The 15,183-nt window shown below is 47.8% G+C and overlaps 1 long non-coding RNA gene across 1 annotated transcript; it reads left to right on the forward strand.

The window, feature by feature from the left end:
- The first annotated feature begins 825 nt into the window (after nt 1–825).
- LOC127059309 (uncharacterized) lies at nt 826–15,183 on the forward strand. Its single transcript, XR_007776993.1, has 2 exons — nt 826–1,760; nt 12,529–15,183. It is a non-coding gene; the product is annotated as an uncharacterized LOC127059309 (long non-coding RNA).

Raw genomic sequence — 15,183 nt, forward strand, 5'->3', positions numbered from 1 at the left:
TGTTTGGAGAAGTCAGGCTGCCCTTTGTGCTTGATGTTTTACCTCTTTTCTCTTGAAGGTCCAGTGGAGAAATCCGACTAGGTGCTTTTGCATCACTCACTCAGTGCCTGATCTTTGTTTTGCTGAAATTAAAGTACAGCTTCCTAGTCTGTGGCTCACTGTGGGATTTCCCAGTGTTTCAGCAGGCTGCACTCTGATGTACTCTTCAAATACTGAAAAAAGTAGTTGTATTATCTTTACACCTGGTCCAAAGTGCATGTGGCTGTAAGGCAGACCAGTTCAGGGGAGAAATCTGTCTCAGAAAATGACAGTTTCTGTTTTTCAGTCAGTTTGGTTTTGTGTGCTTCAGTTTGATGGTAGAGCTGAGCAGCAAGGGCAGGTGCAGAGAGAGAGAGGGAGTCAAGCCCCAGTCCTTCAGGTGTCCTTGCGTGGCAGTGTTTGCAGAAACAGAGGCAGTCTCACTGCCCTCTGTGTCTTCATCTCTCCTGCCACTATCTCTTGGGGGGTGCGTGGGTGGGGTGGCAGAAGTTAATGTTACTCAGTAGCCAGCAAGCAATGGGGATAAAGACCCATATTGTGCCTTTCTGATCCCAAGGCTATCCCCCTCCCCCCTTCCATTCTTTGGTTTACTCAGCAGAGCTACCCTGATTCACATAAGCTAACAATCTGTTTGAGAAGAAACAATTAGGCCCATAGAAGTTGTTGACATCTTATTTTCATTTTTTTCAATGGCATAATGGGTGCTCCAGTCCAGCTTGTCCTTTTGTGTTCTCCATCCCAGGCATTCCTCCCAGATGCAAAGTCCCTGTGAGGTTGGGGACAGAACAGTGGCTCTCCCAAACATTTTGGACCGAGAGACTGCTAGTGACACTTAGCATTTCTCACAGAGCACGATGTGGCTGCCGAGCAGGCTAGTAATTGAAAACACTGCTGAAACCAGGCAGGCTCCCCGGGCCAGCTGCGGGCCACTTTCCGTGCCTTCAGAGCTCAGTGCCGGCATTGCTGGGACCAGCCGTAGGGGCTGGGGAGGATGGAGTGTGCTTGCAGGAGGCGACAGGAACAGCTCGGGTGTCTTTTCCAGGAAGTTGGGTGCGCACTCCCCGCTTCTTCTTTCTCTGTGGTCTTTTGGAGTTCAGCTTAAATCAGATCTGGAAAACAGCATCCTGCTGCAGAAGAGCCGACGGTCCTAGAAACAGACTCCTACTATAAAAAATCTTACGGGAGCCAGATGCCCCCGACCCTGACAGAGATTGATCAAATGGCTGGTGGTATCACCTTTCACTTTGGCACGGGGGGAAGCACGGAATCATGGAAAGTTTTCAGGTGGTACTTTCAGAAAGTATTTAGGCGTTGTTGTTGTTGTTGTGTTTTGTTTAAGTGCTGCAAACAGGAAATCAGGTCATTCTACATCACACAGTGCAAGCACAGAGACAGAAAGGGAGGAGGAAGGTGGGTAGCAAGGAGCAGTCACTCCTGAGGAGCAACCCCTCCTGACTGCAGCACGCTGCAGATGCGTGCTTTGTCAGAGGCTGGAAAAGTTCATCGCCATGGAAGGGAAATCTATTAGACGTGCCTCCTGGAGGTGTGAGAGGCTCTGCGACAAGCCTTCCGGGACAGGGGGAATCTTTGGCCAGAGAACCGCTTTGGAGAAAAGAGACAGAGATGCTCGGGTGTGCCACCCCCAGCCTTTGCAGAAGCGGTGCGCCAGGCCTTCCCGCGGGGTGTTTCTGCGGCGGCGGCGGAGTCTCGCCCGCCGGTCGGTAAGTGCGGGACTGTCCCTGGGAGCGCGGCGCGGGCAGGGATCGGCAGCGGGGCCGGCCGGGCGCTCCCGGCAGGTGCTGCCCGCGCCGCCCCCGCGCGCCGCCAGAGGGCGCTGCGCCGTGCGCGCCTCCGAGCGGGCGGGACCGCGCCCGGGCCGCCCCCCGCCCGCGGGCACCGAGCGGCGGGGACCGAGGAGGGGACCGCCGAGGGGACAGCATCGCCCGGGCACCGCATCCCGCCGGGCCCTCGGCTGCACGCCCTGGGCGTGCCCGCTGTCCCGTCCTGCGCCGAGCATCCCTTTTAAAGACATCGCTGGGCACAAAGGCGGTCCCCGAGAGCAGGATCCTAGGCTGAAAGGAAACTTTCCTGGAATAAGTAAATAGAAAGGGTTTATAGCCTGTTACGCTAGCAGAGCGTTTGCTCATCCTGCTGCAGTTTGCAGTGTGTGACCAGATACGGATGGATACTTGTTGTTTTCCTTCCTCTTTATATTTCCAGCAAAAAACTTAGTGAAAAGAATAACAGCATCAGAGGAACAGAGGGAAGAAAAAAAAAAAAAAAAGAGGATGAGGTGGGCCGGCCCAGCAGCCAGCCTCAGGAGATGGTGAGACAGAAGAGCTATTCATTCTGAGAGCCAGTTGCTCTTCGCCCTGCTAGATTATAAATTGGACACCTTATTAAGAGCTGATCCTCCAGCAGCCCCACCCAGGGCTGTGCTCATGCGCTTAACCAGGGGAACGTAATCCCATTTCACTAGTGATGCCTGTTACTGGATAAGCACATGTGCAAGAGTGGCAGAGGATACAGGGAAAACAGAAGCAGCGCTCTGGCTGTTTTCTGAATTGTCAGTTTAAGAAAAGAAGATAAGAGTTTTGGGAGAGAATGGAGAGAATGGGGAGGAGGATGGTTTGCACTAACATTTGGACACTTCCATGACGATGCTAGCTGCCTTACCAAATTATTAAACTGACATAATTTTTGTTTTTATTTTTTTTTCTTCATTTCTCAGTTGTAACACAAAAATGCTGTCTCTCTGGCATGACGTGCCAGCCCAAATGTTGCTGCTGGAATCAAGCACTGGAAGATCCTGACAAGATATAATCCCACCAAGGCAGAGGCTTGGTGTGGGTCTCTTTGGTGATTCCAAGTTTCAGTTGTGATGGTTTGCTTGGCCACTTAATTCTTGTCAATCTGAACAAATTTAGGCAGATTTCATGTTGAATGGTTGTTGCAATGAAAATGTCATGGAAATTTTTGTTTAACATTTCAGCAAAGTTTTATCAACTTTGGCAAGACTTCCAAGCTTTTCAACCTTCACAGACCTTTTAACCATTTGAAAAGTTGTCTACCTTGCATTTGAAATGCAGAAAGTTACTGCCAGTTGTTGTCAGAAAAAAAAAAAAAACCAACAGCCTGATATGGGTTTATTTTTGTGCTGAAGAAAACAGGATGACTTATTATGAGCTTGTTTTGGTGTCTCTGAACAGTATCCCTGCTCACACATGCACATTTTTCCTCCCAGGCAAGACCAGCTGGAGGATTCATGGAATACTAGGTGCGTCATGATAATTCTGAATTGTCAGGGCATTTATTCTGAAGAGTGTTTAGATACATGTGGGGTTGGTTCCCCTGTTGGGGCAACTCTGCTTCACTTTCCTTGGCAGGGAATTTAAATGTAGCTAGATGCATTGCAAGTGAGCAGTGGTCTGGAAATTAAAAAGTAACGTGGAAGTGCAACCTTAAAACAACATCCTCTCCCTTTGCAGCAGTGAGTTATGGACATAGATTCAGGTGTATTTCTATGGTAACTCAACTTTTTGCCTTGTTTTGCATCTCATATAATTGAAAAACAATCTTTGGATTTGTTCTAGGAGGAAATAAATTTCTGACAGATCTAATTATCATTAGTGACTCATTTGTCACTTGGAAATGTTTGTAGGATTCTCTCCAGGTTCTGAGTTGCTGGCTGTTACTGGTGTGTTGGAAAGCCATGACTCCTCAGATGTTCCCGTATACCTTTATCTATCTGCCTGCAATCATTTTATGAGCTCATGAGAATGAACACAAGACATCTTTGACATCCCTCTTTCTCATTTCCTCTCCTACATTTTACATACCGTGCTTTTGCCAATAACTCTTTCCTGGTTATACTCAACCTTGGAATTCATGCTATGCATGTCTGTCTGTATATGTGATTCCATGTGCCTTCCCTTCTCATCTCCCCAACAGTTTGAGCCTGTTGACAGAAGAATACAGATCTGAAAGTGAAGTTCCTGTGAGTTTGAAAGAGGGGCAGATGTGTACATGAAAGAGCCTGTTTGTGCTGAAGCATCAACACTCTACCAGCCCAGCTCACCTTTTCATCAGACACCAAGGAACTCCCAGTGGAGGCCCCTGGAAGTCAGACTTCTATGGGGTTCGGCTGTCCGTCTCTGCTCCCACACACACTTAGGATGGTTCTTTGCACACTGGGCCTCAAAAGATGAGTCTGGACTGTAGGTTTTTTCGGTCTTCAGAATTGTTTATTATTTCTTATCTACAAAGTCCCTTCTCTGCCTGACCTGGATCTGACCAGCACGGCAGCCGAAGGCACTCTGACCACCTCCAAGGCAGTCGCATCTTTTATAACAAAAACTACGTATATCATATTTACTTTTTATCTCCAATACCTATCACCCTCCTCACCAAGTACACCCTCACCCCAGACCAATCCCCAAGTGCCAACACCACAGCAGATGGACGACAAGAAGAAGAAAGAAGAGCCTGGTGACATGCCCCGATTCCTCCATCTTGTCTCTACAACCCCCCTGTACCAAAACCCCAAAATCTGTGATTTACCCTATAATTATGTCTTCCCTTCACCATTCACACCTGAGTGATTCTCACAGGTTCCATCTCTTCATACATCGGTGGCACATCCCTAGATGGATCAAAATCAAGACACCAAGTGCTTTTGGCAACATTCCAAGGCTCCCGAGCCCCCCAAGGGTTCTCTCGGTAGCTCTGGACATCAGGAGTGATGTGCTGAGCTCCCACAGACTTCCTCCAGCCTCTCAGTCAGGGACTCCTTGTTCATGTTGATGGTTTTGGTACAGCTGGAACAGAGAAAGGAAAAAAACCCTGGAGTTTCTCTCTTGGTCTTGCACTTCTGAGACTTATGGGTGTCTCTTGCAGGCTATGTCCTAGGCAGCAGGGAATCCCTGTCCCTGGTGCACACACCCTCCAAAGTGGGCATTTATTTTGTTACAGAGCAGTATGACTGTCAGGTTTCAGCAGTGTCATGTTCCAGAGGTGTGGATGCCCTTAAAGCAATTTTTGCTAAAGTCGTGAAGGCTTTGAAAATAAGAGCAAAGTCTTGACTTTAAGCTGGGACTGAGTAGTCAGCAGAGCAAAGAATAGAGCTTAAGCTTGCTTGGTGGTTTTGTGCTGCTGAGTAAATGGCCAGAAGCACTCTTGCATGGGGTGTTCTAAGTCCATTAGGTTGTAGAAATAAAGCATAAGGGCCAAGTCCAATCTTTTCAGTTACCTGATTGGAAATTGTGCTGAAGGATTGAAGCTTTTGCAGCAACACTTCTGGGATTTTCGGGATGATGGAGTTCAGACTAATTCTAAATCTTCAGTTAGTTTTAATGCCAGCAATGGACATTATCAAAGTGTAAAATACTTTCCTATATCATCGTCAGCCCACGCTCTAGCAACAATTCAGCTTCTGCCAGCTTCATTCATTTGCTGATCTTAGTCAAGCCCTTGAAGAGTTGAGTAATGGTGTTATTTGCATGGGAGGTGAAGAAGATAATGTGGAGATGGGTGTCATATGTGTACTGCTGACAAGTCAGTCTATGGTGCCACCGAATCTTCCCCAGAGTCTTTATATAGATATTGAACAGGCTGGGTGAGAGGAAAGACTCTTGAGTTATTCAGCAGGTGGAAAAGGTTTTGGAGGTTAAGGAAAGAGCAAGTGTTTATCATAAATCTCTTTGAGTGTACAAGAGATTTATGTAAGGGATGTCTGAAGATGTACCAGCTCAGTTCCATAAGGCTGTGGATGGCATTTATTTTCAAACAGCTGAGCTGGTTGGAAATATTACAGCCATTCCAGATGCTTGCTACCAATCCTCTGCTGATGGCATCTTTATCCCTTGCTCTGTTCTTAGAAAAGGTTGTCCAAGGTCTTCCTATCTGTCAGGTGAAGCCTTTCAGATCGTTCTAAGTGCAGGCAAGGGTGGTGCTTGTTAAGCCAGCTAACATTCCTTATGTTTAAGAGAGAGCACTTTTACTAGCACTGCTTTACCCTGAGTTTTAGAAAAGAGGGAGAGGAGAGAAAGTGGCTCAGTTCTTTCCCACAGAACACAAACACTTCCTGCATTGCCTCCCCAGGTCTGAAGACGTGTATGGGACTGGATGCATCTGTTGGAGTAGACCACATTACTCCTGTTTCACGTGCATGTGCACTTCTACATTTTGTGCTGAGCATGTGTGTAAAATATGTGTGAAGTATTTATTTCTTATATGAGCAACTAAAATGGTGTATTTGGAACTGTGTCAGCCTTCTGTGTAGGCAAAGGCTCTAGGATGGGTACACAGTGGGGTAGAAGCCCAGGTAAACAAGAGATCATTATTTTCCATTTTTACTAACAAAGCATTTACAATAATTTGATGTTAATTATTATGCTACTACTGCTGTGGTTAAAGCTGAACCAGCGAGTTATAATAAAATCTTCAAGAATATCCAGCTGGGGCAATGAAGAAAGGTCCTGTACTCAAGGGATCATTGATAAATTGGAGGAAGGAGGAAGAAAATGGGCAGGTGGTTTTCAAGAGATCCTGTAGTTCTTACAGGCTTTCCATGTCCCAAAATATAGAAAACTGTCAAAGAATCCTTGGTGCATGCACAGACAAAACAGAGCAAGCTATAACACTGTGTGTGGCCTGATGGTAAATGTGTCTGTGTGCTGACAGTGCTTTAACACAGAGAGACCTGCCAGTACTCACCACTATGATTTTCAGCTAGGGAAATGTGCTCTCCTTTATCAAATGGTAACCTCTGAGGACTGGTGAGACTCAGGAGTTGTCCCATGAAACAACCTGCAGCCTTTATGAAATGTGGAGACGGGGACATAGTTCCTAAATTGCTCCTTTCTTGAGCAAAACCCCCTACTTTTCATGTACAACTGCTCATTTATTGTATGACACAAACATGTTAAAATGGACCACCTCTAATGTCTGAGCCTGACTCTAAATGAGATCCCTAATTTACTGGTCATCCTGTTTCCGAACTGGGCGAGATTGGAGCATCCTACCTTAACAACAGCCTGAAACTCTAGCGGAATTTGGACTCTGATCCAAACTCAAGGCACAGGCTCTTCTCTGAATAAAAATAACTAGATCACAAGCTATTCTGGGGTGGTGACTTTTAGACAAGAAACGTAGAGCTTACATAGGTTTTTACTCCTGTCTAATACATCTGGATGCTGCCCTCCTTCCAGCTGATATTCCCAAAGTGCTTTCATTAATCTCAGAGCTAAATAGCCCTAACTGGAGACTGGAAACTGTAGAACAACTGACATTATTCATGGTAAACACTGGTGGTTTTCTTGGTTGTTTTTTTCCTTGCAGAATATTCTGCTGCTCTGGTTGCTGCTGATGCTGATATAATTTCTGTCGTGGCCTGCGATGAATAGCATGAACAATGCTGGGTTGAGATAAGAGCCAACAGTGTGTTGGAAAGCCTTCTCTAAATAGGAATCCCTGTGGTTCTGACTTTCTTGACAGAGAGGGGGCTAAATTGATGTGCTTGGTACCATTTACACGGCTGTCAAAGCTGCTGGTCACCGGTGCCTTCTCCCCTCCCATAGCACCTGCTGGCAAATCTTCTGGGATTTTTCCTGTTTACTTGGCTATTTCTAGTACAGTGATAGGAATAGTTTCCATTCATGAAGAATGTGGTGGGATAGAGATGGTTGTAAGGAATGGGAAGCTGGGACTGAGGAGCAAGACTAAAATATGTTTTACATCCGTGGGAGCTGGCTGTGTGTGGTACCCCACCGAGAGCATTCCCACTGTGCTCAGCAGATGGATGATGGGAGGGTTTTGTTGCTGTGTTTTAAGGTAAGAGCACTTTTCTCCTTGGGAGCTGCAAGCAGTCTGTGCACTTCTGTTACTGGAAAGCTCTGGACTGTGTAAATTATTATCCTGTTGGACTGAGGAGCAAACTAGTTTGCTTAAGATGTCACAGCTTTCAGCTTTGTCAAGAGCATAAACTACATCTTCTGACTTGTAATCTGGGCTATAATTGAAGAAGTTTTCTTCCTCTTGTCATAGCTGGCCTACCTTCTCTTTGATATTATCCCAACTTCCCCTAATCACTGGGTGACATCTGATCTCTGTGACTTTTGGACAGGATCCAAGATCTATTGTACTTGGTCCAAGATCTCACCTTTCATTTCTGGCTCGTCTAATTTTGTTTCAGGCCCTGACAAATCTGAGAGGCTCATCCCAAGTCCAGCTGCTGAGCCCTTAGAAAGCAGGGATGCATCTTGGCAGTGTATCTCACCACGGCATGGATATTTTTCTGGAGCAGCCACAGGAATGGTCACAGTGTCCTCCACTAAACTCTGGTGTGGAGGATGGCTATTGCCACCCACACACTTCCTGCAATTTCTGCTTAAACACAGTGATCTTTACTTGCTGCCTGCGGTTGGTATGTAAAGCTGCTTTCTGTAGGTTTGAAGCTGCTGCCCCCTTCAAACTGGCTTTTATTTTAGTGTTCAGTTCAGTGATTTCAACAGAGAACTTACCAGCCACTATCTAAGGTTTTATTCAGGGTCAAGCTAACATACAGCAATGCTTTAGTCAACATAATTTTTTTTTCTTTTGTCTCTAATCTCACTAATTATTTTAGGGCTGTTGTCTCTTTTTCCCCCCCTGTTCCTTTAAGGATTTGCAGTCACTCTTTTGGGCTACAGATATCATGGGCCAAATCCTGCCCTAATTTACACCTGTGAGACCAATGGGACTGCAGACATGCACATGAGAATACAGCTAAAAGCATGCTGAAGTTGTTTGCCTGTTTTGAAAAGTTGTGTGGAGGATGACTGCTGAGAAATGTCACTTAGGATTATATCATTCCTAAACCTGTAAGTAATGATGTATAGATAGCTTCTCTCCTAGCCACCTACTTTTATTGGTGGTAGAATATGTGTATGTTTTCAAAAATATAGATGTTGTACTTGCTGTAGAACCCCCTACTGGAGTTCATTTAATAGCAACTTCTTACACTGTACAGCAGTTCTATCATCCTACCTAGTACTAAAGGCTTATCTACACCAGGGGATTTCACAGGCTGAGAACATTCAAATAATGTTTAATATTTATACAAGGGTGAAGATTTATATTTAGGTTTGGTTTTATTGAGGATTTTTACTGTTCAGAATTTGATTTGGCAAATTTTAAAATCTTTAGTTTTCTTACTTTCAACTTTTTTCTTTTTCAATAACTGGAAGATTTAGTTTGAGTTTTGCAACTTACCTAATGCAATACAAGGGGACAAAATTACAATTAAAGTAGCTTTGAAATAGGAATAATAAAGCAGCTATGCTGCATTTAAACATGCTGTAAAATGTTTCAATACACTCTACCAGGAACTTCTTGTTTTCCTGATTTGCTTCTTAAGGAAAATCCTGACCAAGTCAGCTGGATTTTGTGATGTCTTTGGATTCCAGCAGAGCAATATTCCAGCAGAGATTTCTTTTCCTGGTGGGTTGAGATGAGCAGGACCAGCAGAGCTGCCTATGCAGAGGGTGTTATTTCAGAAGAAGAGCACTCCCTTACTCACAAAGAGCAGTGATCCAATGTGCCTTCCTTCCGTCCGGGGGCAGGAGTGGGAAGGAGGGAGGAGAGGGGGAAAAAGGATGCTTCCTTCCCAGAGCTCGGGGCTGCTGGCCAAGAATGTACGTCTAAATTCAAGCCCAGTGAGTGCTGTGCCAGATCCAGAGAGTTTGGAGTCCCTTTGTCCAGCAGCTTGCAATCTGTGAGGGAGTTGCCAAATGGGATATGTGGCATCCATGTAATATATCTGATGCATCAAGACTGGTTCCTACTGAGTTTACTGTATGGCCTGGGGCAAAAGTACTTCTGATTCCCTACTTGATGCAGGGATCACCAGGCCACTGCTGTTCTCTGTAAACCCAGCTCCGATGGCAGCTCAGGACAGCTCCTGCCTCGGGTCAGGCTGAGGCAGGTGGCGTGCACAGGGAGAGGAAAGGTGCTGCTGCGTTTGACCCTGCTCTCCCTCTCTGCGGAGGGAGGACCTGGTGCCTTCTGCATTTCTCCCCAGGCTGAACCATTAAGTCTGATGACAGAAATGAACCTTCCCCCCTGGACTTGGGCCAAAAGGCTTTTTTTTCGTTCCCTTCCCCTCCTGTCTCTTTCATAACCGTCATTTCCCCGTATCTCTGGAACATATCACGTACTACTGTCATGTGCTCTAGGTGTGCACCCCGTTTTTTCTTCAGCTATGTCCTGCCTCCCATCTGTTCGATAAGAGCCTCTCCTTGTCTGGCTGATGCCTTTTTGCCACAGATGACAGGGTGGACCGAAGCCATTGCTCCTGCCCCAAGGGAGAGCCTCCACATTGAGGAGGGAGGGAAATCTGCTCGGGGAACACCACCTACAAGTCTCCATGTCAGCAGGGCTGCAGCAATTCCTGTGGGATGAGAGTGTCTGTGCTCCTGTGTCTCACTGGAAAGTTCAGCCAGTTGTGCTTGTGCAAACCCCTGGAGGGTTTCTGAGGTTGAGCAGGTGTCAGCGAGGACACAGCCTGGGTTGCAGAACTCCTGCGACAGGCTGTGCCAGACAGAGAGGGACCTCACCTTAGTAACAATTGCTTTGGTGTTCCACATGGTTGCAAAATGGAGGACAGGAGGCAGGGGGAACCCTGTTTGATGATGCTTCCCAAGCCAGCGGTACCCAGTTTGGGTTTTCCATTTTTATACTAATGGATTCACATCAAATGCCAAGGTTGCTGAGGGCTGCCCATGGAACAACTCTGATACAGGACCTGCCATTGTAGAGCCCTGTGCAAGGGCGTTGGTTCAGCCAGTGCCCAGCCAGAGGTGCAGCAGAAGTAATGTGGCTTGATGCAGTATGGTTCTCTTAGGCTTGAATTCCCACTCATGCAGTTCTGAAAGGACCCACCAGGATGTGTGGCAAGAGGTTTAATAGCCCAAGTCCATGCCACTGCTAGAGAGACTAAAGGAGATGTGATCCCTCCATCCCTCATCCTCCTAACATCAGTGATGATCCCAGCACATGTTTCAAGAAGTTTTCTGGGGCTTCTTGTCAAATCCATGCTCCTGCACTGACAGTGAGAGCTCTGGACCAGAAAACAAAAGCTAAAGCTTTTCCCTGGGGCTGCCCCTGAGCAGCTGTGCTGTCTCCTGGGCCGCAGCTCAGCTGTCCTGGCTCCACAGGCAGCAGCCCTGCTTGTCCCTGCAGTGTGTGCCAGGAGGCGGGTTTTGGCTGTGAAACAGAGCATGGTCTGTGCTGTCCTTCCTGGGTCAGGGTCCAGAGTGCATGCCCTTTCCCTGCATCTCACTAGCATGGGAGATAACCTTTCCCCTGCACCTTACCAGTGTGTGCATCTTCTCTGTTCACATCAGGGCTGCTTTTTCCCTGAGCACAGCAAACAATCCCCTGCCTTTCTGTCCCATGCTGGCCTGGAGCAAAGCTTTCTGTGTGAGCCTCCCAGGCAGTGTGACTTGTTTCTAGCATGCTACAGGCAGGCCTCTATTCAGATGAATGTCCCTGTTAAATATGTATGAATCTGGTTGACTACGACTTCCTAGCTGTACAGGTTTTATTCCTTTTTACTAATTTGTGGATGCCTCCTGCTAAGGGAGCTGTAACCACGTCTCAGTGAGCTTCAACTCATTTGAGGGGCTGCCCTTAATCTGCCTATCTTTAAAGCTCCTTCCCCTCCTCCTCCACTCCATCCCCCTCTGGCTCATTTCCCCCCTCCTCTCTCTCTGCAGCTGCTGGACAGCTTTGTGACCAGCAGTTCAGATGGCTGCTTGCCACTCTCCCATGATTGCTGCCGTGTGCTCTTTTCCTTATGCCTGTTGTGCAGTCAAAGAGGAATTCTCCTCCGCAGAGAGAGAAGCAGGCGTGGCTGTCTCTGGGCTGAAGTGGGAGCTCGTGCTTAGCTCTTACTCCATGAAAAGCCTGGCAATATTTTTTTTATGGCGACCGTGTAGACTTGGCAAGCAGCAGCAGCTTTCTCAGCCCAGCTGTTGGCGGCCACTCTGCCGCAGGTTTTTGCAGGCAAAACGTGCTCGCACCTCGGCCGTGGCCACGCGGAGCCTGGCGGCTTCCCAAGGGCCACCGATGCCACAGCCACTGCGGGAGGGCGGTCAGCAGAGCAGTGGGAGATGCTTTGGGGTGGGCAGGATTTTGTCCTGCTGGCTCCAGTCAGGGGAGGGGATGAGTGGCAAGGGACAGCCATGCAGCTGGGAGGGGGGGCTTGTTGATGCTGCAACAAGTGGTGAAGCTGGATCAGGAAGCTGGTGCTTTGCAAACAGATTTATTGTTGTGAGTGGGGCAAAAGTCCCAGGGACAGCGGTGCCTGTGTGTGGGCAGGTTTGACTTGTGTAACCTGCCTTTGCTGGGACTTTGGATGGGATTTTCAGTGGCACAAAAGGAAGTTCAGTGCCTGCATCCTGCTGTGTTTTGCCTTTTAAGCTTAATGTTGCTGTTTCCCTTCCTCTTCAGGCCTCAGGGACCCCTCCCAGGAAGGTCATGCTTGCAGCGATGTGAAGAAAGGGCAGGTTTTGCCAGAGAGACCTCCAAGTGCACATGCTGGCACACAGGCTAGAATGTCACCTGCTGAAGTGGTGGGTGGTCAGAAACAACACCAAAGCTCAGAGGAAATCAAGGACTTGGAATTTTGCCTCCTGTCCCAGCTGCATGTATCCTACCAGTGTGTTTTGGGGAAGCTGGTGAGCCAGCCAATGCCGTGGACATAGGAAAAAGGACATCTCCAGTGCCCTCTTATGTTCCCTGAAGATTTTGTCCTGGGTGGCAGTCCCCCCACAGGGATATACACAGGCCACCTGGATGGGCAGGTGATGTCAAATATCCTTGTCCTGCCTAATTCAGGAGGGCATGAACTGAAAAAAGAAGTGTTTTCCTCTTGTGTGTTTTCCTGGGAGTAGCAGTGGCACTAGCTCTGCCAGGGAGCTTGCTGTGGCCTCTGAGCTGCTCCAGCCTTTGGCAGGGGTGCTGATTTCCTGTTGATTCCCAGCCAGAGCCACCTCTGAAATGGTGGTATGGGTCAGGCTGAGACGGGTCCAAGGAACCCAGGGAGAGTGGAGGGCTCTTTGTCACCCACCTGCTCGTGGGACAGCCTCCTTGGCCACTGCGGGTGGAGGCCACCTCCTCTGCTGTCACAAAAGGCTCCTGCTGTGGTATCTGTCCACTGGGTAATGCTCCTCCAGGGAAAAAGAGAGACCCACTCTTGTCTTTCCATGAGCTAGGAGAGGACTGTGCTGCTGAGGCAGGAGCCAGTAAGAAAAGTGGCTACTTCTCCTTCCCCTTTATTTTTTATGGATTTATTTTTTTACTTTGCTGCATTTATTTTCACTTTGTTCTTTTTTTTTATTCACTTGGCTCAGCTCCATCATTTTTACTTGTCTCCCCTGTGTGCTCTTCAGACTGACAGTCCCTTTCACCCTGCTCTCTGCACCTCCCTCCCTGCCTGATGGGAAGGTTGTTCCTCGGTTGCTGGAGTTCATTCCTGTGTGCAGAACGCTGTTCAGTAGAGGAAGCTGGGGGAGGGCCATCCTGCTGCCCCAGCTGGGTGAGTGCCTGTGCCAGGCTGCTCCTACCATGAGTGACTCAGGTGTCCCTCACTTCTGCTCCCACACACTCGCTGACCTTTTCCTGCCAGTTCTGAGATGGGGCCACAGGCCACCTCTCATGCAGCCTGTTCCTCTTGAAAGATACGATAGAATTCCTTTATCTCCCAATGCCAGGCAAGGCTGGGATGCTCAGAGGTGCAGATAACATTGCTGCTGTGTGTACCAGGGTCTGGGCAAGGGAGCAGGAAGACTCTCTTCTCCCTTTGCACTCAGCAGGACAGCCTGATCATATCCCTGCCCTTGCTTTTATTTCTGGGGGATCCAGTTTCTCTTTTCAACGCGTTAGCAAATCGCAGCACAGCCCTGCTGGGTCCTGCTGACCGCCTGGCTCTGCAAAGTCCTTGAGGAAGGGGCAGCAGCCAAAGCCAGCTGGCAGGGGTGACTGGCTACAGCTCCACCAGGAGCTGCAGGACTCTGGAGCAGGGGTGGCCTGGGAGGATGGGTGGGTTCGGGCTGTGGTGCAAAAGCTGGTGGAGAAGCCAGGAGGTGCACAAAAAAGCAGTTCATGGCCTGGCAAAGGAGATAAGGAGAAACTTGATCCCTGCCTAAACAACCAGGGTTCTAGTTCTTTCAGGTCTGCCCCTCCAGGGGCACAGTGCAAATGTAAATGTCCAGGTATTTATGTGCTCTGGTATAAATTCAAAACTACTTTTGGAACAATTAGAGAAGAATGACTAAAACTGTAGTCACCATTAGCACAGAATACCTGTGATCCTCCCATCTAATACCACAATGCATTTTCCTGTGATATTTTACAGTGACAACATAAAGCCTGGCATCTTTCAGTTCTATGATTGAAAGATGTTTACAACAACACAAATATGTGGGAATTCAGTATTTTCCATATTATCGGATTAAAAGCCTGTCTCTCAACCTACTTAGTGCTCCACCTAAGGCTTTTCCTGCACCTGTCTTCACAAGCATCGGAGCTTTCGTGTTTCGTCTCTTTTTGTGGCCAGATGAAGTCATCTTGGAGCATGGGTGCGGTGGTGAAAGACACACAGAGTGAATTTACATCTCTTGGATAAAGGAGAAACCGAAGAAAGATTTCCCCTGTGAGCTGGTTTTTATCGTCAGTGTGAACATCTTAGTCAGCACAAGCTCAGACTTCTAAAATTGTGCAGCCGTGTGCTGTGAGAGCTACAGCCTCTGCAGCTTCCTGCTTCCCTGGATCAGCCAAGGATAAAGGCTCCAGGATCTGGTGCTCCTCTGGCAGGAATGGCTGAGCCCAGGCCAGGTGAGCGGCAGGCTCTGAAACTTTGTGTGTGACCCTGCTCCTCTGGAATGTGGGAAAACACCCTTCCATTTGATTCCAACAAATCACCTCAAGCCAGATCCTGTAGCATGTTGAGCATCAGTGGATATAGAACTAGAGAACAGAATTAGCTGGGAGAATCCTAATGTTTTGTGAAATCATTTCCATGACACAGACGTGATACCAGAGTGGGATGCTGCATGTTTAAGTACTCAAGTCTCCAGGAAGCAAGAATATGCAGATACTCTGACT

This window comes from Serinus canaria, chromosome 2 (assembly GCF_022539315.1).
Source record: "Serinus canaria isolate serCan28SL12 chromosome 2, serCan2020, whole genome shotgun sequence".
NCBI classification, from domain to species: Eukaryota; Metazoa; Chordata; class Aves; order Passeriformes; family Fringillidae; genus Serinus; species Serinus canaria.